This window comes from Falco peregrinus, chromosome 9, assembly GCF_023634155.1.
Source record: "Falco peregrinus isolate bFalPer1 chromosome 9, bFalPer1.pri, whole genome shotgun sequence".
Taxonomy (NCBI): domain Eukaryota; kingdom Metazoa; phylum Chordata; class Aves; order Falconiformes; family Falconidae; genus Falco; species Falco peregrinus.
The window spans coordinates 30,211,894-30,235,414 of NC_073729.1; the positions used below are offsets into that span (position 1 = coordinate 30,211,894).

The 23,521-nt window shown below is 40.0% G+C and overlaps 1 long non-coding RNA gene across 4 annotated transcripts; it reads left to right on the top strand.

Moving 5' to 3' along the window:
• The first annotated feature begins 915 nt into the window (after positions 1-915).
• LOC129785199 (uncharacterized) lies at positions 916-17,868 on the top strand. 4 transcript variants are annotated; one of them, XR_008748866.1, is made up of 4 exons: positions 916-8,756; positions 13,613-14,796; positions 14,933-15,769; positions 16,980-17,868. It is a non-coding gene; the product is annotated as an uncharacterized LOC129785199 (long non-coding RNA). The 4 variants fall into 4 exon arrangements; XR_008748868.1 differs by having other exon boundaries at positions 14,933-15,089; positions 15,628-17,868; XR_008748867.1 differs by having other exon boundaries at positions 13,613-13,774; positions 14,643-14,796; positions 14,933-17,868.
• Positions 17,869-23,521: the final 5,653 nt, after the last annotated feature.

Below are 23,521 nucleotides of genomic sequence, written 5' to 3' on the forward strand. Positions count from 1 at the left end.
TGAGCTCTCAGAGGTATAACTGACCGCTTGCGTCATTAATTGCTGCAACTCCAGGAGTATTTTTTAGCAAGATGTATTTGCCTAAGTCTGTAAAATCAAAGAATCAGAAGGCTTGGCAAAAAATGATGTGGTTTACAATGCCACGGGAGTATTACTTCATGTGGTTGGGCCAACAAAGAGAAAATGGCAATTGCGATGTTAGCAGTGAATGATAGCACAGTGCAGCTAAGAATACATTCAGCAAACTGAGATCCTATTTTTATACTGACAAAAAAGCGAAAAAATGTAAAATGTGTGTCTGTGTGTGTATATTTTTTTTCCAAAACAGCTGAATCCCACTATCCTGCAGAATCTTATTCATTTAACAGGCTGTCAGTGCAAGTTTCTTTACATAGCTCTGCCTTTTCATGCCTAATGGGGTTTGCCCTGAACCAGACAAAGCCTATTAAACATGGCAGAGAAACAGATGATGGGAGAGGCTACTGGAGCAGTGTTGGCTGCCCTCTAATGGCATGTGTGCCACGAGCACACACCTGAGCTCCCCAAGGACTCCTGCGAGGATGCCAGCAGACTATTGTCCCAGGATGCCTCCTATTCCCTGCGAGAGGAATGTTCATACCCTGAGCAAAAATGAAAATCTGGTGGTGTATATGCTGTTTTTCAGACCGCAGTGGCAGGACAGCGGTAGCCAGCGCAGCCCAGCGCCGTCCGCGCAGAGGGGAAGATGCGCAGTCGACAAAGCCACCAAACCGAAGGGCTGGCTGGCTCAGGAACAAAAATGTGTTGGGTGTGTGAGTACCAGGGGCTGTGCCCTGCAGCTGTCAACCAACAGCTATAAATGCTGGACAGCCTCAGCATTTCACTCCCTTTGATTCACGGGGCGGGGAGGGGGGGGGGGGGGGGGGCAGAGGAATTCAAAAACTTTATGGGTTCAGATTGAGTTACAACTCCTAACTCGTAATGTGCGCCGAGCCAGAATTTTAGAACTGTTTATCTGATTTGAGTGTGTGTAAATATCAGTGTAGACAGGAATAAGCTGGGCACTTAATCTGCAAGTCTACTGAATAATTGTAGAACTGTATATATAGAAGAACATAACCCTCTACACCTGAGAGTGCAAACTTGGAATTGTCACACAGAGACAAAAAGCAGCAATTATTATTATTATTATCGCTGGTTTGTTACAGTAGTAGTAAGGGACTCAGTGCACCCCTCTCTATAGCCAGCCTGTCTTATATTCTAAATAAATAAGGGCTAAAAAGGAAATCAAGGTTTCAGTAATGAATTATTCTGCCCAGTCTCTAAGCAGCTCAGGAACAGTGCTTCAAACTGAACCCACAGCTTCTGCATCTCAGACTCTTCCCTCATTCCTTGAACCTTTGATGTCCTTTCATGTTCTCTGTTACTTACAACGTTTCACTCGCTATATTGGTTAAAATCTCCACTTGAATCAGGGAGAAAAGAAACCGCTGAAATTTTATTCACTTCTAGAACAAATTATTCAAACTTTTCTGAAACTTGAAAAAGGTTCTGCTTAGTTTGAAGCAAAGTTGCAGTCAGAGTTTTACTTCATCTGAACCCTATCTTACTCCATGAATTTATTTATTGTAATTTCTATTGATTCTTTCTGCTCTTCTCCATTGAGTAATCTGGAGGTCTGCAAAGGATGGATTAAGACTTTGAGCTAACAGGCAATTTTAGGCATTTAGGCATTTTGATTTATTTTTCCAGTATGTTTACTCTGAAGTGAAGCTTTGTTTGCTCCCTGAATAGCGACCATCATTCTGATTTTGTTATTGCTGCTTAAAAATTGTTTCTGAAGATCCCACACGTTTTCTCCAGTGCATTGATGATCTGTGGGTAAGCATTGATACAGAGATCAAATAAATGCTAGTTCAGAAAGCAAAATTACCATTCCAAAAGACTGTCCTGCTTGTATCAATTTAGTAAGCTCAGATTTAAGAAGACATTCTCCAGGGCAATGCTCACCTGCACATGCATGAGTTTTAGTGAAGCCCATGGGAATGGAACAGCACTATCTGGTTCCACTTAAGAAGAAAGTCCATGTCTGGGGGAGGAGGACACAATATCTTTGTGTCTTCAAGACCAAACACTGATTTTTTTCAAATTGTTCACAATTACTCAACTTTGTGTTGGCCGGCACAAGGATGGAAAGGGGGATTGTAACAGGTGGTGGCTGCTGTTGGAATAGATGTGATGAGGGTATTGCCTACCTCCCACTTGTCTGACCAGCGCATGCTCATGGACAGAGTATGATTTGCAACCAACTTAGTGCTGTGGTCTCCTGGATCCATTAGCACACCTCTTAGCCTGCTGAGAGGGGAATAACAGTGCCAGATTTCTGCTTGACCTGGCAACAAAATCGGAAGCAAATCCTTTTTTTCTTTTCTGAACCTGAGCAAGTGGCTGTTTGACAGGGTCTCCTTTCTTCTTGTAAAGTCCAGAGAGAGCAGCGAGCTTTACAAAGAAAAGGTGACACGAGTGAACGGGCAGTGGTTGCTTCTCACTGCAATGTAGCTGAAACAGGTACAGGGAATGCAAAGCTCTGATACTTTCTGTGCTGGAAGAAATACTCCAAATATTCTGATTTCTAGTTAATTTTTCTGCCTTTGTATTTGCTCTGTGGAAGGAGAACCTGCAACGGATGAATTTTACCAAGGAACCAACATCATGGAGGCATTTGAACGTGCATCTCCATGGCTGGTGAGTGCCTTACCTACCGTTGGTTCTGAGGTTTATTTTGCTTTTGAACATAAAATCTCCTTGAAACTCAAGAAATCGTCCTGACAAACACTAATTCAAAACTGATACGTTTCCACACAATAAATTGGTTTACATAATCAGTAATTTCCAGGGAAAACCTGTTCAGGCAAAAAAGTACGCAGGTATCTCTATTAATTGACCTAATCCTCCACTGCTGGTGATAACTCAGCACGTGTTAGATAAGGCCTGCTCAGCTCATTAAAAGGACAAACTATCCACAGAGGAGCTTTGGTTTGTGACCATTATCTGTCTGAGCGATTCATCCTCTACTGCACCATCCTGTCAATAGCCAACTGTTTGGCTTGCATGTTTCTTTTTAAATATTTTCTCACCTTTTCATTAGTCAATTTTCATCTTCCCCGAAAACTTTCCTAACCCAGTTAACAGAGGAAACAGCAATCTGGTAGCTTGTTGGCAAATCAGGTAACTTTTCTGTGGTAATTCTTACTGATCTTCAAAGAGCAGGGTACCCTGCCATTGGTTTCCCAGCACAACTGAATTTCTCACTAATCTCATCCCTGGCCCATTTCAAACAGATGTTTGCATTTATGTCAGATACGCACTAAATTGGATACTTTGGGGTGGAGTCCAACACCAGCAAATTTTCTTCTGACAGTTGTCAGTTGCATTATTCAAACCAGCCTAATGCTGTATGGCTTCATGCACAAAAATGTAAAATGCTGATAATATCCATTCCCTTTCTTCTGTATCTTTGTCTTTCTCCATTATTATAATTCTGTCCTCTAGCTTTTTTCTCTGCTGAGCTTTCAGGGACCTTCCTAATCACCATTAGACACAGTGGGAGAACGGGTGGCAGCGGCGTGGGTAAAAGGCTGTACTGCATCATCTTCATGAGTGACGGCACAACCCAAGCAGCAAACATAGCTCACTCACTCTGGGGAAAAACTATTTTATTTTAGATATAGATGTATTTATATTTATGTGCATATGCTTGTATGCATCAAATATTAATTTCTTTTATTCTAATTTTCTCTCATTTGCATCTCTCCCTGTGCCTCATCATTCTGGGGCTGGGGTGGCTTTGCACAAGCGTTGCCTTTGAGGTGGCACAGAGCAATATCGTCCCGGCAAAGAAACTGTGTCTGCAGGAGGCCCAATTCTCACTCTCTTCCTCCCTGGCCCAGGGTGACCGGACTGGGCTGCTGCCCACATGTCACCCCACGTGCCAGCCAGCCAGCGCTGCAAAGCGCTTGGATTCATGTTCCCCAGTGTAGAGGAGCCAACCTCCGATGCGGATGGTGCCCTGCGCCCCTGAGCGTGCCAGGCTGCACGGCCGTGCCAAGCGGGTTGAAGCCCACACAGGCAGTCACAAGGAGGTGTCTTGCAAGAACCTCATGCAGATGAGAGCAAACCTGGGAGCACACCCTGACCCAGGCCACGAACCAAGACCATGATCCCAAAGAGGTGATGTCCAAGCCTAGATATTAGATGTGACACAAACCACATCCGATTATTAGCCCCTATAATTTGTAACAAATCTCTCCATTCTTTTTGATCTGTATATGAGGTCCTTTATGTCCTTAACCAGGGAAAAAATCACCTTGCCTCCCTCCATGCTATATTGGAGGCCACCAGGTTAATTCCATGCTATATGCATGGATAAAAAGGAGGATAAGAAGAAAGAGTAGGTCATGCAGTGGCAAAGGTTGAGAGGCTCTGCTTTAAACACTTTATGGGAAATTGTAAAACTTCTAAACAACTTAATAGATTAACTTCCCCTTTCAGTGGCATCAGTAAAACTGAATTATCATCCTCACATTTAACTGATGCCTACACCCAATACTCATCCATCAGGGATCATTTAGTGATAAAGCAATCAATCCTGCCATGGTGCAGAGGGGACAAACTATGCAAGATACCATCACCAAATATCCTTTCCACCCCAAAGCATTCTCTGAGTCTTTGTCAATGAAAGTGCATTTGTCTAGTCTTATCTGCTGCTGTATGCGTGGAATACAAAGGAAAAAAGTAAAATATGCGTTTGATGTACATGTGCAGGTGCCAGACGTATTATCAACCCAAGGAGGACTGCCTTTTTTCCAGGAACTGAACACAGCACCTGAAAACCAACCACTGCACCACTACCTCAGGTACCAAATTAATAGAAACAAAAGCAAACATGAAGCTGCCTTAAAATAATGCTGTGACATGTGAAGGATTTGAGGGAACAATGAGAGATAAAGTTGAAAAAATGCGTTTCTGCCTTATCCTTATTTTAAAAAATCTTCTGTGACTTAAGCCAGAATCTCTAAAATTCTGGTCATCTTTTCATCATCAGAGCAGGCAAAGTATGCTTCCCTTTTTTTGACTCCTCACCAGTAACATTTTTGGGTTTGATGTTTGCCTTTCTGATACATTAAAGAGTTAGATATGTATTGAGATTACAGCTCAAAAATAATTGGGAAAAGTTTTATAATTATTTTAATCAGCAAGTGTGGTTTATTAAGGTATGTATAATGTGTACAACTCTATCATTTGAACAAATAACTTTAAAATATTTTTTTACTCAAAATATCCCAACTCTAAGCAAGAAATTGTCTATTTCTACTACAAAACAGGTAGATTCTTAGTAATAGGAAACATGTATAACTTATTTTCTAAAACAGAGGTGTTTGATTTTCATGCTAACTGTAGTAACATTTCGGTATTATTTGACTATAAGGTAAAAAAATCAGAGTAAGTTTATTTCTCAGCCAGATATGAACTGTACTAAGACCAAACTCCTTGGACATTTTGTGAATGATAGCATGGCTACTGGAGCAAAAGGAAACATTTCCCCGCTGCTGCTTAGGAGTTGGGATTTTCATCAACAGGTTCAGGCTAAATTAAGAGGTTCAGTGTAGCAGGGTTCTTCAAAGGCTTTGTAGTTGTTCAACTCCAATTAAAAGTCAATTGAATTGGACACGTAATTCCCATTTGTGTCTATGAAAATCTTTCTTCTATAATGTACAGTGTTACAATTCTGGGCTGAAAAAACATGTACACAGAAATGTGTAAAGAATGCAATGCATGTACTTGTTTTGAGGGGTACGGAAAATAACAGCTTTTATATCAAATGCTTAGCATTTACACAAATAACCAGATAAAAGTAAATCAAGATCTTAGTATCTGCATTGATGTATGTGATCTAGCACCCAAGAATTCATATGATTTTTATGTGTTCTATATTGTGTGCCAAAGGGAGCTATAAGTAGCTCATGGAGGATAGCCAGTACAATACGGACCTGCTGGTGACACAGAACTGAGTATCTTTTTAAGGGAATTAACAGGGGCAGCAACCATAGTGGGGCTCCAAAGTGATGACAATAGAAAATTCTTCGGGGAAGATAGTCTGACTCTGCAAAAAGTTACTGACATATGTAGGACAGTAGAAACAGCCCAAGAGCAAATGCAAACCCTATCTAAAGATCATGTGGTGAAATGTATCAGAAGGAATTACAGGAGATGAAAATGCAAAGGTAAAATGTAAGGCAGAATTGTGTGCCGCCTGCTGCAGAGAAAACTGACACACCGCAGCAATCTGGCCGGGAAGAAGCCAACGGTGTCAGAATTACAGGGGACACTGGAAGGGCCAGAACCTGATATCCAGTCATCAATACTTTTGAATTCATATTTAAATCAGGTTCAAGTGATCAGACCAAAACCCACCCTGGAGGATTTTGATTTTGAGAGAGATTCACAAGTGGAAGGACTTTTATTTCTTGCTTCTGACTTGGATGTGAGTGAAAGTTGCCAGCAGCAGCAGCCGCTCCCTGCAAGCTCCTGTCGTTTGGGGCTGAAATACTGTCAGAAATGTTCTTGGACTTTCAATTTCCCTGGCTAGTGCTGAGCAGACCAAGCTGCCAGTCTGTGCACCTAAAGCAGAATCCAGCAACCCTAATACAAACTTCAGGCTTGTAAATCAGTTAAAGCACCTGGTGACCACTGTGTTTCTCTCAGCATCCTCTGCCGAGTCGATCTGGTGTTAAATACCACGTCCACCAAAGAGCTGCTAATAGGAAGCGACCCACCAAGAAAGCAGTAGTCCCCCCACCCTGCCTGTGGTCATGCAAAGTTCCTGAAGGTTCCTTCTTCAGTGGTTTTGACTGGTTTTATGGAACCTGCGGATAAACTGTCATTAAAGAGACTGTCCAGGCTCTGAGAACACAATAGTAACTATAAGGAAAATGAAAACACATCCTCGAGGTGTGACTCTGTTGAGCACCATTTGGTCAGCAGCAGTTTCAGACGCTAAAAGCATGAACAAAAAGTCAGCCCCACTGCCTAAGAACTATTCCTGCAAGCTTGAAGTCTGGCTTTACCCGGGCGGTGTTAAGCAATAAAAAGCTCCTGCTATCAGTATGCTGATCACTCATTTTATAGAGGACACTAACCAGCACTTCTCTATAGAGTAAATACAAGAAGCATTTCTTAATTTGGCTAAGCAGTCACTGGCTGAGCAGGATTTCTGCCAAGAATTTGTAAACAATGTAAAGGAAGCTGAAGAAACAGAAACTTGCCCAGTAACATAAAATGTGGTGTAATATGCACACATTCTCTGCGTGGACAAACAGGGTGGCACAGAGCAATAAGGAAATCAGTGAAAACCTCACAGTTCACACAAACTGTGTGAGAGAGAAGCATGCGGAGATGAGGAAAATCATTTCTGCATGGCATCAGGCAAGAACGGAAAGGCTCACCACTTTCCTCAGCCGCAGGGATTCGTTACCTGGGTGCAGCCTGGACGCTCACCCGAAGCAAACCAAATGTAATTTTGGGCCCTGTGGAGCTCAAGGCCTATCCTCATTGTGCAGGGGGTTGCACTTTACCTAAAAAGAGACAAGGCAGGAGGAATGTGAAGGAAGACACGGAGCCCAGAGGGAACCCCAGGAGCCTCCCACAGCTCCTGAGCTTGCTCCAGCTCTGTGCGGCCGAGGGCACACCTGCGAGCCACACACCCAGTTTACACCCAGCCCCTTGTGACTCCTGTGGTCACCAAAGTGCGAGCGGTATCTGGATGCACAGGCTGTCATAAAATCTTATTCCAATACATCTTTCTCCAGGCATCTCATTTCTTAAATAGTCCCCCCGGCCCCTGTGAAAACCTTTCTGAGATCGACTTTTCAATATTTTTAACAGTATTAGAAGCGACTTCTTGCCTCTGTGCATACAAATGATTGTAACTATCCCTGTTTATCACTGTGACACATATGCGCACTAATTAGATATTCTTTTATACATCCAAATCCCAACTCTTTTGAAAATCAGAGCCTCCGCTAAGCTCCTCGAAATGGCTTCTTCCTCCCAGAGAACGCTCTCAAAGCACACCCATCCCACCACGAGGAAAGGGTGATGCTAAGGGTGCGAACCAATGAATGCTGATGAAGAAAGCCAAAACAAAACAAGCTTTTGAGGCGTAGTGATTTCTAAATATAAAGTGAGGCTGCAGACTGTATTTTTACAACTAAGTAAATGAAACAGTGGGCAGAAGACCCCAGGTGCATGTCTTCCATGCGAATGATCTTTGTGCTGTGTTACACACAGCCGAGAGAGCTAAAAAGGCACAGGGGCTGCCCAATGCCCCGGACTTCGGCTCCTCGGGACCCGGCAGAGGACCTCAAGGATGAAACACGCAGCAGCTGCTGCATCGCTGGCAGGCAGCGTGCCCCTGCTCGCCTGTGCTTGTGGGGAAGCTGCAGCCTCTATTCACCCCACACGCTCTGGCAGCAGGAGCCAAGAACAATGAGAATGATTAAAGACCTTCTAGGAGAAATACTAGGCTGGTCTTTCTCTCTGCCATGCCAGTTTGTGCACTTGGGACTTGACGTGCTTCACAAGAAAGCATTGGAGTGACCTTCAGCAGGTGCTCCAGACCCTCAAAGGGTTCAAGGTGCCACCATAACAGCCTGCAAGGCACTTCCATTCCTCAGGTAGCCCTGGGAACTGATCCGCATCAACAACTATTAATAGAGGTAAGGCTTAACGTGCAAATTTTCAAAACACCTTAGGGCCAGGTTCTATATGTTTATTACAATGAACTGGAGATTTCCATAAGCACTATGTTTCTATTTAATTAAATAAGTGAGAGCCAGCTTTTTCAAAGTGCTTCACAGATCCCACCCCACTGTGATACCGCTGCTGAGCTCTTCTGGGAATCTGGCTGCAAGGGCGTGTGTCAAGTCCCTGGAAAATCTAGCTCACTCAGATCTGGCAGGCTGATTTTGAAACAGTATCTGGAAATCCATTTGCAACATTTGTAATAAATATCCATTTGCATATACAAAAGCTGACTTTTGGCATGTATAAAATTTTCTTATAGCTTTCCTTTGAAAATCTGATCCAGACTGTCTAGACAAGGCAAAACTCTCATTTGTGCTTAATATTTTATAATTTATTATTTTGCTTTCCTTTCTGATTAGTTTGGAAATGTCCCTTAGGAAAGATGTAGTGATAGGAGGATGTAGTTTTATAGGCTACTCATATAATCCCACTGCTCTGGTCATACATACCCTTGAAGTTTGCTTTAAAGCTTACACACATAAACCCAGCCTCGTAAATCTAATTCTACCTACTGGCATGCACTTTCAGACATCCACAGTTCATCCAAACACACACCTATGCATTTGCTTTTTATTTCTTCCTATGCTTTTTTTTTTTTTTCCAATAGTAGCATTGTAAATTTTTAAGCAGATGAACATTGTAGAGCTAAAAGAAATTGAAACGTGCCATGTATTTGGTAAGCAAGCAAAGACACTGTGGCAAGACAGAGACACCTTTAGAAGGGTATGCCTCTCTCTTTCTCTCTCTCGCTCTTACTCAAAATACAGCTTTTACAAATATGACATCTTAAAATTAAAATGTTTGTTCTGAAAGTAATAGCCAAGATCATAGAATATTTATGTGGTCATTAATATTTGAATTTTGAATAATGCATACTTATGTATTTCCACAAAAGAATGCAATGCGTGTTTTATACCAAAGTCATATTATTTTCCCTGTAACAAGTACAGAAGCAGCTTTATTTGCATTACTCACTTGCAGGTATGTAATATCAGATTACACCGTTAATTCTCTTTGTTTCCTGGAAATATCTGTGTCAGGCTTTTTCACTTTGCATACATAGGAGGTCCATATTCATAACAGTCTGTTTTAAATGCAGGAAAGTTCTGTGCACTTAGCTGTTAATTTTGAAACAGCTTCTCTTAATTCATTCTGTTTCATTTGTTACTAATTCTATCTGCTTCTTACGAAAAGTTTTGGCTCTAGGAAATCTAAGCCACATCCTACCACTTCATCAGTAACGGTATAGCTATGCGCAAGGACACACAGCTGCATATCAAATAGCGCTTCCATGCGCTGCCATTCACCATCACTCTTCGGGATGCTGATGAATGTGCTGACAGACAAAGGCTAATTGGCAGACTGTATGGAGTCAGTTTTTGATGACACAGGAGAAATAATAGGAGACAGAGCAGGTAACAAAGAAAGTTTAGAGGGAATAATAACAGAGATAAAGACAGAAAGGATTTCAGGCGAGGAGAGCGCACAGCCTGAAATACAGCAGGAGGGAACTGAAGAACCCAAGAAATGCACAAAAGCATGAAAAAGGGAAAAGGTAAAGGGGAGCTAACCCTGTACTTACTGCTGTTACAGCACAGAAAACGTCTCTGATAGGAAACCAGGTTTGGGATGACACTTTCAAAACTGTGAGCTGGTTCGCTGAAATGTTTGCTTAGGGTTTATGAACCTACTAAGCAAATGTGAACCCATTTTCGTAAGAGCCTGGACTTGATAGATATTTTGTATTTCAGACTGGGGGATCAGCATGCAGCCATTTCACCTAATTTTCACCTTGAGGTTTGGGTGCAGACACACCCATTTCAGATGCAAGCATTTGTTAAAATATTTTGCTGGGCATTCATTGGCAAGCATAATTACAGTACGTCATTTATGACCACCAATGTGTTCATGGTTTTTGGTGAGGCTACTTGCAAATGGACAGTTCTGAGCATGCGGACACGGAGTTAATTTGAAGACAACCCAGATTTCACACTTGTTCATGCTGTCTCTTACTATGGGTTTCTATAGCACTCAGCTGCAGGATAGCTGATCAGGTCTTTGAGCACAACTGTAAAGCTTAAAACCTGAAGAAGGGATTTTATGTGAAAACCATCTGAGGAAGATGATGCAAAGTAAAACAAATCCACTAAATCATCCACGGCCAGTTCTTCTTTAATCGCAACTGATTGGTAAAGGATTTCCTATACTTAACTCTAATTAAAAGAAGATTGACAACCTCAAGTGCATTCTTCCATCAGAAATCTTGCATGTATTTCCAAAGAGCTGAATTTTGAGCCTTAGAAAATGCATTTGAAATATTGGCTAACATAAATCACCTTTTATCCACTATTCTCAGTAAAACTGCACAAGTTGAGAATACAGATCCATGTTTCTAAAATATTTGCGTAAGTGCTTATTAGCAGAAACGTGGGGAAGGTTTCCTTGCTCGATCAACTAATGGATGTAACTGACTGAAGAAGAACATGTGCATTTAAATTAGTTGAGCCTGCAGCTGAAATCTTTTGCCTCAGTTTTTAAAGGGAGCCAGAGTGCTTGGCATCATCTTCCCCAGGATAATCCCACTGAGCCAAACAGACTGTGGCCAGACAAAGCGTCTGCACGGCCGACTGTGAGCTTCCATCAAGGATTGAGATATCTCCCTGATCTAAACTCCAGTTATAAATAACTGCAGGTGAAATATTCACCCATAATTATTGTTTTCCTCACAAAAAAAAAAAAAAAAAAAAAAAAAAAGTTGGCATTTGATCTTTTCCTTTCTCTTGTTTTTATTATAAAGCACAAACATGAAAAATATACCATCACACTCTGCACTGTGCACAGAGACTTTTTACCCTTTAAGCCTCCAAAGAAATACCAGGCCCAAGCAAACGACCCAATTACTGTGTCCCCATTCAGTGTGTCCCAGGTCAGTGTGCAGATATATGCATAAAGGCAATAGCAGCTTTGGGAAATAATCTTCTTGATTATAAAACAGCCATATACATGTTCTCCTGTGTGTAAATACATGACACTCCCCAAAATACAACCACGCGGTATTGCTGATTAGGTATCAGAACGGAGGAGGTGGATGTATATACGTTTAAGGAGGATTTTTAGGAGCTGTTTTCTCCTAAATCACACATAACATCGGTCAGTGGGAGTTAGCCTTTTAAAAACTGACCTTTTCAACACAGAGAATGTCTTTAAGTTGGGTATTTTGTCAGTAACTTACTCCAGAGGTAGCTGAATAACACTCTCTGATAAACGGAACAAATACAATCCACGTATTTACTTTTATTTTTCCGGTGCCCATAATTTTGGGGGTTAGTGTTCAAAGATGAGCATTTATTACCACACTGAGGTAATGAAGAAGACATGTCTTTTTCCTCTTCTCTTGGCATACAAATTGGATTTCTAAAAATTCACTGTAGTAATCACAAAATGCTGCTGCAAAGAATTACTTGATAAAACCTTTTGAGATTTCAGCCTACCTCGTCCCTTTGTTTCATAACTAGAAGGAGTATAATGAATGCAAAAACTCTGTGAATAGAGCTCAGCAGGGCCTACTTTTTTCTCATGACTCCTGTGATTATAATAATTTGATTTTATAGGTGTCTATCCTAAGACCCCAGCTAGGGAGCAATCTTTACTGAGTCATGAACTTTCACATCATTAAATCTCTCTACATTTATTTTAAACATATCAAAAGTGTCAAATAACTTTAGATCTAATAAATTTTATTTGCATTGGGTAAAATGAAGTTTAGCCACTTGGGAAAATCAATGAAATAGTTTCTTTAGCACTCGGGAAGGTAGTTGGGCTCTGGAGCCTGCATGATTCCACCCCTGCAGCAGTACAGCCCGTCTCCTGTACGGGCCAGGACACATGTTTACAAGGACAGGAATCTGAGTAATTTCCTACCAGTCTGAAGGGAATATTAAACTCTTCTGTCAGTTGGATGTATATTATTTACGTCCCTTTTTTTATTGTTGTTGTTGTTGTTGATTTCAAAAATATTTCTTTGTTGGTTCAACGCTGACTCCCGATAGAAAGTGATGAAATGCCCAATATGTTAAAAAACCTTATCACTAAATCAGAAGCAGAACTATAAATTTTGGCTTTTGAAACTGAACTGACTGTTGAGGATCATTTTGCTCCTGAAATATTACAGCAGTGATCAATTTGCTGTAAAATTAAGCAGTTTAGCTCTGCAATCTATAGATGGAAAACATGTTGTTCTTGAGCAAAGTTTATGCCCTGCCCAAGGGATAAATTAAATTTTATGGATAAGACATGCATTATTATATGCTTATCTGTTTAACATATCATTCTTTTCCACATCAGTATTATAAATATTTTTAATCATACATTTGATCTCTTGTGCATATAGTGATATGGTAATTCCCCCTGCCCCCCTCAAAAAATACGACCAAACACAGTTAATTCATCACAGAACAGGGGAGAATATTCTAATCTTCCTAAGAAATATGTTGAAGATTGAAGCAGAGGCACTTAAAATTGGGGCTACTTTGCAATCATTCAGTGGAATAAAATTTTCCTGAAGGAAGGGGTGGAGTTACATTACCCATTTTTATTATGGTTGTTATTATTGAATATTTATATTACAACTCTCTAATCAAAACTGGGGGCTGCAGGCCAAGACAATCCAGTTACAAAACTTAGGGAAAGCAGTAAAATATATGCATTTAATAAACTTGTTACTGGTTTTGTAAATTTCTGCTGATTTTCCTTGAATTCTATAAACTAGACTTGAAGCTCTCAGACTGACCATCACCCTGGCTTTCAAACACTGGGCAGCCTAGAAGTCCCAACAGAAATGGATCTTTAAAGGAAAAAGAAAGAAGAGTGAGAAGCTGAGAATCCTTTGCCTTTCATATATGAGAGACAGCACAGAGAAGACCCTTAAGAGGTTTGTAGGAAAAGGAGACCAAAGAGTCCTGATGCAGTACCGAATAAAATCATAGGTACCTGTTCAACATTCACAATATGTGACACTTTAGTGTCCAAATTAGAAACGGATGAATTCCACTTGCTCATGTTTACTATCAGCCACATCACTGAATATATTTTAAAAATGGCAGTGTTTTAAGAACAGAGTTGGAGTGAAGGTGCACAAGTTGGGAGAGTCAGTCATCCCCAGTATCTTTTTGTTTGGTTGGTTTTTGGCTTCTGTTAAAGCAGATTAAAAGGGGTAAGCTCAAACCCTTAATTATGAGTTAATTCATCTGGTCAGTCTGAATGGGAAAAGTAAACAGCAAAGATGTAGATAGATGTCTTAATTTGGATATTTGCTCACCAGTTGCCTTCAGCATCTGTCATTTCTACTTAATGTTGTCCATCGTGAATACTCCATGTTATACTACGTTTTATGTGAAACCTCTCCCCATATGCCATTTTTACTTGAGATACATACAAATTCCACTAATTTCATTTGGAACTGTGCAACTTAATTCTTTACTCAGCTTTGAAAACCTAAAGCGTGGGTCCTTGTAACATTATCTTCATGGCTGACAGCCCTTTCCTGCTCTCGCCGCCCACTTGCTTCCTTTCAGTCACACAGATCATCAGTCTTCTAGTTTTTGGTGACACGGGTATCACTGACATATTATTTCTAGTCACCTTAATCTGCAGTTCTTTCTTTCTTTTTATTTTCTGTAGCATATGCTTCCATCGTTTTTCTTATCAGACACAACTGTTTTATACAAGCACTTTTTAGCCCATATTTTAGGCTGCCTGTGATACATTTCCTTGTGAATAACCTTTTCCCAGTTTTATAGAATGAGAAGTTTAAGGTGAATATCCTAAAATAAAAAAAGGAGAAAAAACCCCACACCTTCCTTCAAGGTGAGATCTATTCCACTGCAGAGAATGTGCTGGATGATGCACTGCACGGGACAATCCTGCCTTGCCAGGAAGATGTACACAGTAGAGGTAACTCACCTTCCTCACTGGGGTGCTGTGAGGATTAATCGGCGAATGTATTATAGTCCTTGGAAGTTGTTAAAAAGCTACAGAATTGCTAAACAATATTATTGTTTCATTGTATCCTCACACTTTATATTCAAAGGTGAGTGGTTTTGAGGAGACAATGCAGCTGTGTCTCTTATTATCCACGTTCTCCATCACAGCAAGGAAGTTCTGCATATGCACGTTTATCTCAAGAGTATTCTGCCAAAATGTAATTGCTGCAGGTGTATAAATGGGCTGTCTTCTCAGGCCTTTTGGTAAGCTTTAATTCTATTTTTATAAAATCCCTTCTAAAATATTGCTCTCTGGGGCAGGCCCTGTCTGTATGATCTGTGTTTGTACAGCTCAGTGGGATCTTGATCTGTGACTCAGTGTCCTGGATGCTAGCAGACAAAAATAAAACAAAAATATATAAAAATGTTACTCACTAAGCCAAAGTTTCTACCAGGCAAAAGATTCAAGTCCTAGACTTAATAAAGTAAATACCAAGAAATTCTGACTAGTGTTTGTGAGGGATGTAGTGCTGATATGAAATCATGCTCTGGCAACTGATTTGTAACCAATTTATGAGCACAGGTTGTTACCTGCACACTAAGGGGAGGTTATTGTACATCTGGATTTTAAGACTCTGCAGAACAGTTGCAATGATCATACATAAATGGAAACTATTTGAAAAATGAGCATATAATGAAATAGCATTCTCCAGATGAGCACTCCAGAGGCAATGCCTGGGGTAGACATAACTGAATAATGTTCATCTAAGGCAATGTGATAAAACTGTTTTGTACGTTGAAGATCTAGAGAAGAGAACGCTGAAATGTTAGAGAGGCTTCTGAGGAGGACAAGGAGGTGGACAGTCCCTGTGCTCTAGCATGGAAGGAGGCTCTTCAACTGGTCTGTGAGAAGCAGCACTATTTGGGAGACGCTTGTGTATCAGGTAAGGTAAATGTGTATTCATACACAGAGTGTTTTTAAGAGGTAATTTCTCTAACTGGACAAGTGTGAGCGTTGAATCTCTGGTTACTAATTTTATAGCCTCTGAAGAGATTAAAAATTCCCCATCTACTCAGATCTGTTAAATCTCTGTTAACACAACTCACGTTCTAGTCTGAAGATGGGAGGATAGCGTGAGCCATCCTGAATGAGATGACAACTGAGGCCAAAGCTCTGAGAAATCTGCACCCAGAGGCACCAGGAGACCCATGACATACCAGATAATGTGAGATGGGGTTTATGTCCTGTCTTAAAAAACAGCCATTATAACTTTCTGCAACATGTATGGAATTTTGCATTTTTAAAAGCCATCCTACGTGAACTACTTCATCTTCTAACTCCTGAGGAATGTGTGGTAGGCACCGTGGGCAAGCATGAATGATTGTAGCAGGATATTAACACTTTGGTTCCATGCACTGAATACAATGACAATTTCCCACTGTCTTCACTGGAAAGTGGAATGACTCCCCAGACGGGAAGCAGAATACATTCATATTCTTCCTTGTCTCTTGGAGAAGAACAAGACAAAGGAGGTGGTTCCAGGACTCCAATATCTCACACAACTCAACTACACCTGATTATTATTTGCTTCTCACAACCTGAAAAGAAACCCACTACCAGATTTGTCTGTCTCAGCCCTGCTGAAGCTGAATACTTTCATACATATGTATGGATAGCTTAAGTTTTTATGAGCATAATTTGGGCTTTTCAAAATAGTGACACAATAACAAAGCAAAATTGAGACATGCATGTAATTTGAATACTGATTTGGTTTTATCTCTTCCTGGTGCTGGCACTTTTGATGCTGCTCTTTTCCATTCCATCTTCTTTCTGTTCTTATTTCCCAATGAATGGAATTAGTTGTGAGTGCATTTGCTGCTTCTACCAACCAAATATGAAACCTGAAGAAATATGTATCTATGACCTCCCTAAGAGTTTTGGACAGTTACTCATTTACTGCTATCTCTTGAGTTTTCTATCGATTACTTAAAGACACATTCCTGCTCCTCTTGTCAAATAGGAAAATGAGCACTGTCAGATGGTTATTGCCATTTTTTGTGGTATTTTCAATACCCTAAGCCCTTATTTTTATTTACAGCAATGCAGCATTTCAAGGAGGTTACTGAAAAGAATGCCTTTTGATTGTATTTCAGGTCAAATACCCTCAGTGAGCTGTTTGCATCAATTCACAGACACAGGGCAGGATTCCCAGTGCTCTCCTGGAGCGTGTGGAAGGAACTCCACCAGCCGTCCTGGGGGTCACAATAGTCACAGTCACGTCTGCCTCTGCTGCTGGATCATCTTGCAAGTTTAGAGTCATTAAAAGGTAGTCTATGGTAGAGAACTAGGTATGATAAAACTCTGCCATGTCTCCTCACTCTTTTTTGAGGTTTATGAGTAGCAGGCAAAACCCCAGACCTGTCACACCTATGCAACGGCACAGAGGTGCCTCGCATGCAGCGGCAGGCAGATCCAAACAGTTTAGCATTGTGGAGAATCTGGTCCTAAAATCTATCCATAAAAAGTAGTCACTTAATAATTTCAGAAAGAAAACTAAAAATGCTTAGGGGCAATCTATGAACAGAAAAAGGGGGTTAAATTCACCTAATAAATTATTTGCAGACTGAATAATTCATGGAAAATCCAGGGTGCATTTAGAAGGGTTTGATTTGGTATGTCAGCCTCCTCTGGAGAGTGAAGCTACCTCAAAAACTCTGCATATTCTAAGGTATCATTTTGGGCATGTTACCACAGCAGAATTTCTGTCTGGAACCAGATGCGTGGTTCAAGTTTCTTGTCCCTGACACCAGCCACTACCTTAAAATAGAGAGAAAACTGCAAGAAAAATCTTACAACTGGTCTATTCTGTCACTATCTAACATTTGCCCAGGTGGCCAAGGCGGCCAGCAGCAGCCCGGCTCGTGTCCCAGACGGTGTGGCCAGCAGGGCCAGGGCAGGGACTGTCCCCCAGCACCTGGCACTGGTGCGGCCGCACCATGAATCCTGTGTTCAGTGCCGGGCCCCTCACTGCCAGAGGGACACGGAGGGGCTGGAGCGTGTCCAGGGCCGGGAACGGGGCTGGGGAAGGGGCTGGGGGGCGGCTGGGGGAGCTGGGGGGCTCAGTCTGGAGAGGAGGGGGCTCGGGGGGACCTGATCGCTCCCTACAGCTGCCCGGCGGGGGCTGTAGGCAGGTGGGGGTCGGTCTCTGCTCCCAGGTATCAAGTGATGGGACAAGAGGAAACAGCTTCAAGTTGTGCCAGGGGAGGTTTGGATTGGATATTAGGAAAAATGTCTTCACTGAAAGGGTGGTCATGCAGGAGCTTGCATTGGACAGGGTCAAGCACTGGAACAGGCTGCCCAGATTGGTGTGGAATCATCAACCCTGGAGGTATTTAAAAAATGCGTAGATGCAGTGCTTAGGGACATGGCTGAGTGATGGACTTGGCAGTCCTGGGTTAACAGTTGGACTTGATGATCTCAAAGGTCTTTTCCAACCTAAATGATTCCATGATTCTATGAAGCTTCTTGCATTGGGCAGACATGGGAATAAAGGGTTTCCTTCATAACTGCATTCCCAACCTAGCAGATATTTCCGTATGTTTGAACTTTCATAATGTGAGCAGAGATTTGCTCACTTCTTTAAAGTTAAGCAGATGTATAGACCAAGTGCAAAAGTGCATGTGTGTATCATTTACTGGTCGCCTTATCATCTGAAGAATTATTATTTCAGGGACAGACAGACTTAAAATTACTCATTTATAAATGTAAATAAACATCTAAGACCTTTTTGAAAGCTGTTAAACATTTGGGTTCATCCTGTGGCAAAGAGTTAAATTCAGCACAAGCACTGAGTTTACTTTAACTTTGGGTAAAATTTTCAAATGTACATGAAAGTAGGTTGAAGTATGTATAAATGCAATTGAAAGCCTAGCATTTTAATACATAAAGTAGATAACAAAAGAAGCATATAAGACTTTGTAAACAGATATTTTAAAACAAATTTAATAATAGACTTTTTAAACTACCAAATCACTGTCGAAGCATATATATTTTAAAAGACCTATGACTATATTTTAAAACAATCTATTTTCCTTTCACTCACTTGCCAAGATCTCCATTAGGAGTTTTTTTTCCTTCCAATATTAAAGAATATCTCTAACATCTGTTGCAATGAATGGTGAAGGAAAGTGTCGGTTCTGCCGCTGAGACAAGCAATGCCACCATTTGAAGGAGGAAAAATGTGTAATAATGAATGTCTTCAGAGAGCAGTCTGTGGCGTACAGAAGATGTGCAAAGTCTTTCGTTAGGTTGATCTTCTGAGTTTCTTCGATGCACGTATAAGGAGTGTAGTTAATCATCCAAAACTTGGTCGATGGGAAAAGTATTGCCCAGAGATGCTGAACCCAAATATAGTGCCACAACAGAGCATACCACAAGGACTTTGTTTCCTTCCTTCCAGGTATCAGGAAGGAAAGAAAGGTATCCCATTAAAACATGAGTCAATCTCAGCTTAACGGGAGCAGCCACGACTTGAAAAATTATTTGCTTCTGTTCCATGAAGGTTCGCAGAAAGATGAGAGGAAGGGAGCACTGGCTGGGGATTCGGGAGGTTCATGGTTGCTTCTCCACAGTTGCTTTCTGTGTGACTCGGGCCCCTCTCTGTGCTTCATTTCCCTACCAGTAAAGGAAAGCAATAGCATTTTCTGATGTTTTAATAACCATCAATAAACAGGTGGGTATACTAATGACTGCAAAATGCTCAGTTATTATAGCAAAAGGGAGGTATGTACAACCATCACAGAGTAATAAAAATAATGTCTGCAGCAGGAGCTTACTGGAACCATGGTAGAGCACCACAGATCCGGCTATAATAGGATGGGCAACATTTTATCATTGCAATTATCTTTAAAAATAAATACCCATGTCTAATCTATAACCAAGAAATGTAATAGGATCTGCAGAACTTCCAAGGCCAGGAGAATTCACAAACAACGTTTTCAAGCAAAGTGATCTCATTCCTCATTTCAAGAAGAAAATGCCAACAATCCACACTAGGTGTTTTAAGCTGTGTAAATTATGTCTAACACACAAAGATACAGCTGATAAGCGTTTACTCTGCCTAAAATTGCAGGAAATGTTTAGCATGAAGGTTTTCACAAATATTTCAGATATTCCCAAATTTTATGTGGAAAATTTCCTGCAATTATGCATGGAAATGTGTCTTCCTTAATCTGGATAGGGTGTCCTGCCACTTCTGCAGGTAAGTATAAACACAGACTTTACTCAATCTTAAAAATAACAAAAAGAAGAAAACAATTTTTTCACAATTTAAAAAAAAAAATCACACTTTTATCTCAAAACTATATTATATACCTGTACTTATAAATAATTTCAGCTGACATGAATAGGATAGTTTTACACCCAGATACATACATATAATGATGAGTGTGATAAAAACATCGAGATATTCAAAGGACTGTATTTGCAGATCTGAAATTTTTTTAAGACCTGATTCCTGATACTCGTGTGACAAATAGTCTGAAAACCACAGTGGTTAAAAATTAAGATAATAAACTGCTTGCTACTCGACCTTAACTACAATGAAGGGGGAAAAATCAGTGTTAATCCTGCTACTCAAGCCTTAATCAATTTTATATTTTGCTTAGCTTTTCCTTTTTCAGCATGTATATAATTTCATATATAAGATATGCATGGTTTTACATTTATTATCTGTATATATGCTCACCCCAAACTGCTAATTCAGCCTTAATTTTTTTGGTTAAAGTTACACACTTAATGTTATTTTAACATAGGGCTTTTTTGTAATGTAATGATATTTAATTTGCATTAGCACAAGTGACATACAATAGATCATGCTATTATCATGATTGATATCAGATGAACTGGCATAAATTCAACGTTATAAATTGAGCCTATAAATGAAACTATGATTTTACAGGAATTACTGTAGTAGAAAGGCTAAGGACCCTCAAGTCAACCTTAGTCAAACCCACTCTTTAGAGTTTTATATTTTATGCCTGCAATAAATGCTTTTGTGAAAGCCTATAACCCGCAAAAAAAAAGTCATTGGAAGTCTATTAATTATAATAATACTATCCAAAAAGCTGTGAGGGCTTATTTTTGTGACATCACTCTTTGATTTCTTACTGCCTTAAATTATCCCTTTGTTGGCTGGGTGAGGGTAACAGTCATACTTTTGTCATTAAATATAAGGAGTTTTAAAGCCTGATCCACCCTAGCTCTAATTGATATTGCTTTCATTTGGCAGATAGTGACCTGATTTATAATTTAAATATGCATCATTATATGCACCTCTTCTGTATAATGAAAAAGTGAAGTTACTCTCATCTTTTCCCGCAATGTTAACATCAAGGAAAAGTATCTTTCTTTTTTTCCCTTTTATACTCGGAGCCTAATTGAAAACTGTTCATTGAATTTCAACATGATAGAAAAGTCTTTTTATCTCTCAATTTGTCCATTAGCTATTATAATTGAAGTATCTGCTACACAGCTGAATTGATATTGTTCTTGTTTAAATTCTGGATTTCTCTAAATCTTCTATGAGGCATCAACTAAAAAAATATGGGTTAGGAGACATTAGCTAACAATATTGCCTAAATGGGACATTAGACTAGCACTCCACATGTGTAAAGCTACAGAAAGTAGGAAGTCATCTAATTTTACTGGAGAACGTGTTGCATAATAATCTTAACAGCATGACCATAAGGTTTGCTAATTGCCACATCTGTTTAACAGCTGTCAGATGTGTGCCATATGCTGCCATCAATATTACAACGGAGTACATTACAGGGAGTTTTATTGTGTTCGACTGTTATTTATTTGCCACAGACATTACTACAGCCAGTGACGTCTATTTATGTTAGATCACTAATTATATTTTAAAAGCTGCATGTAAAATCCAGGTTTTTCAGCTTCCTTAGACCCCATTTCTGATGATGTAACTAATAACTTTTTCCCTACAGGTCTCTGAACTGATTTATAAATTTCTGTTTCTTCTTATGGTAAATAATTCTTCCACAAAATAACTTATTTATGCTGGTTTTGAAGAATGTTTCTAAACCCAAGTTATGTTTTAATGGTGATGTTAGTACGAACTCAAGAATAAACTTCTTTTTCAAAGAACCCACTTTATCCCATGGTTTTTCATTAGGACACAGGTCAGAGATGGAGGATAATTCAGTTTTACAGCTCAGAACGTTGATAACCCAATTTGAATCCCAAACCTGCTACTGACTCATTCTGTGACCTCAATTCATTGTATGAACTTAAATCTGATTTGCCAATCTGTTAGCTAAATACCTGCTATACAGCTGTTAACATCAGAACAGCATTCATTAAATGTCTGTAAAAATTAAAAGGGGATACAGCACCATTACCATTAAGGCATATAAATATGGCTGATCTTTGCTGTTCTTTTAAACATTCTTTCAGGGATTTTTTAAATGACTTCTTTCAACTGGTCTGTGCCTTACTTTTTCGTTAAATGTAGCTACTACAGCAACGAAATGGGAAGCAGAGATTGACAAAGTGCAGACTAGGCAAAATATGCATGATGTGATTTAATATGAGTTGATAGGTGTCACTGATCTCTATTATAAATAGACTGTGTGAATTCCATATGATGTATTATTTATCTATTGTAGATGCCTTTTTGTTTCATTAATAAACCTGGAAATCAGACGTATACATTTCCAATGATGAGTTTTTGGCAATACAAGGCGTTGTGGCATTTGTCTGCAATTGCTCAATTATTTTGATGATTTCCTTCTTCTTTCTATATAAATGATTAATGCTTGAGATGTTTGTTCAAGATTCTCCTGATTTTCGCTCATCTGTCCAGCTGAATCCTTTTTTTCTCCTCTAATTAGAGAAGTTTATTGCAGTGTAAGGACTTCCACTCTGACCTGAATTCTAGCTCCTTTGAGATGCTGCGCTGGAGTACACAACACAGGTCCTCTGCTTGTGCTCGACTGTGAGGTCCAAGAACTCCAGCAAATCTCACACTAACAATGTGTTTTCACTTTAAATCTGCCCCGAAGCAGAAACTCTCATGCTGTTGTTCTACCTACAGTTAAAAATGTTTCCCTGGTATTTCTGTACTTGAGAAAGTTAAGAAAATACATTGCTGTTTATTTCGATAGGAAAGGACTTTATTTTTTTCAAGTTTCTGAAGAGAACAGTAAGTAGCAGCGAGTGCCTTTCAATTACCATTTCTGAAGATGCTCAAGCAAAGAGAGCTTTGAAGACATTAAAGGGCAAAGAGTTTAAAATACTAGGCAAAGCTGTCGGTTGTTCCAGGAGCTGTGTCGTCAAGCCTCGGAGCCCTCTAAGATAGGTGAGGGTGATGGGGGGTCACTGAAGGAAGGAATGAGGCTGTGAGTTCAGACAACATGTGCCTAGAGGAGAAGTAGGTGCTCAACTCCCAGGAGAAATCAAACTGCCTTACAAGAATGCTTCCATCAGTAATCTAAAATTTGTCTGCCTTCTGCATTTGATCTCCTTATTTTCTTCTTATATGCTTTCTTAATGCTGTTTGTAGCCATTTCAATTATGTGATTTCCTTATCTGTATACCATTGAGAATACTGTACAAGACTTTATAAACAGCTACTAAGTTTATCTGCCTGTCATTTGGTTTTCATTATATGAGATAA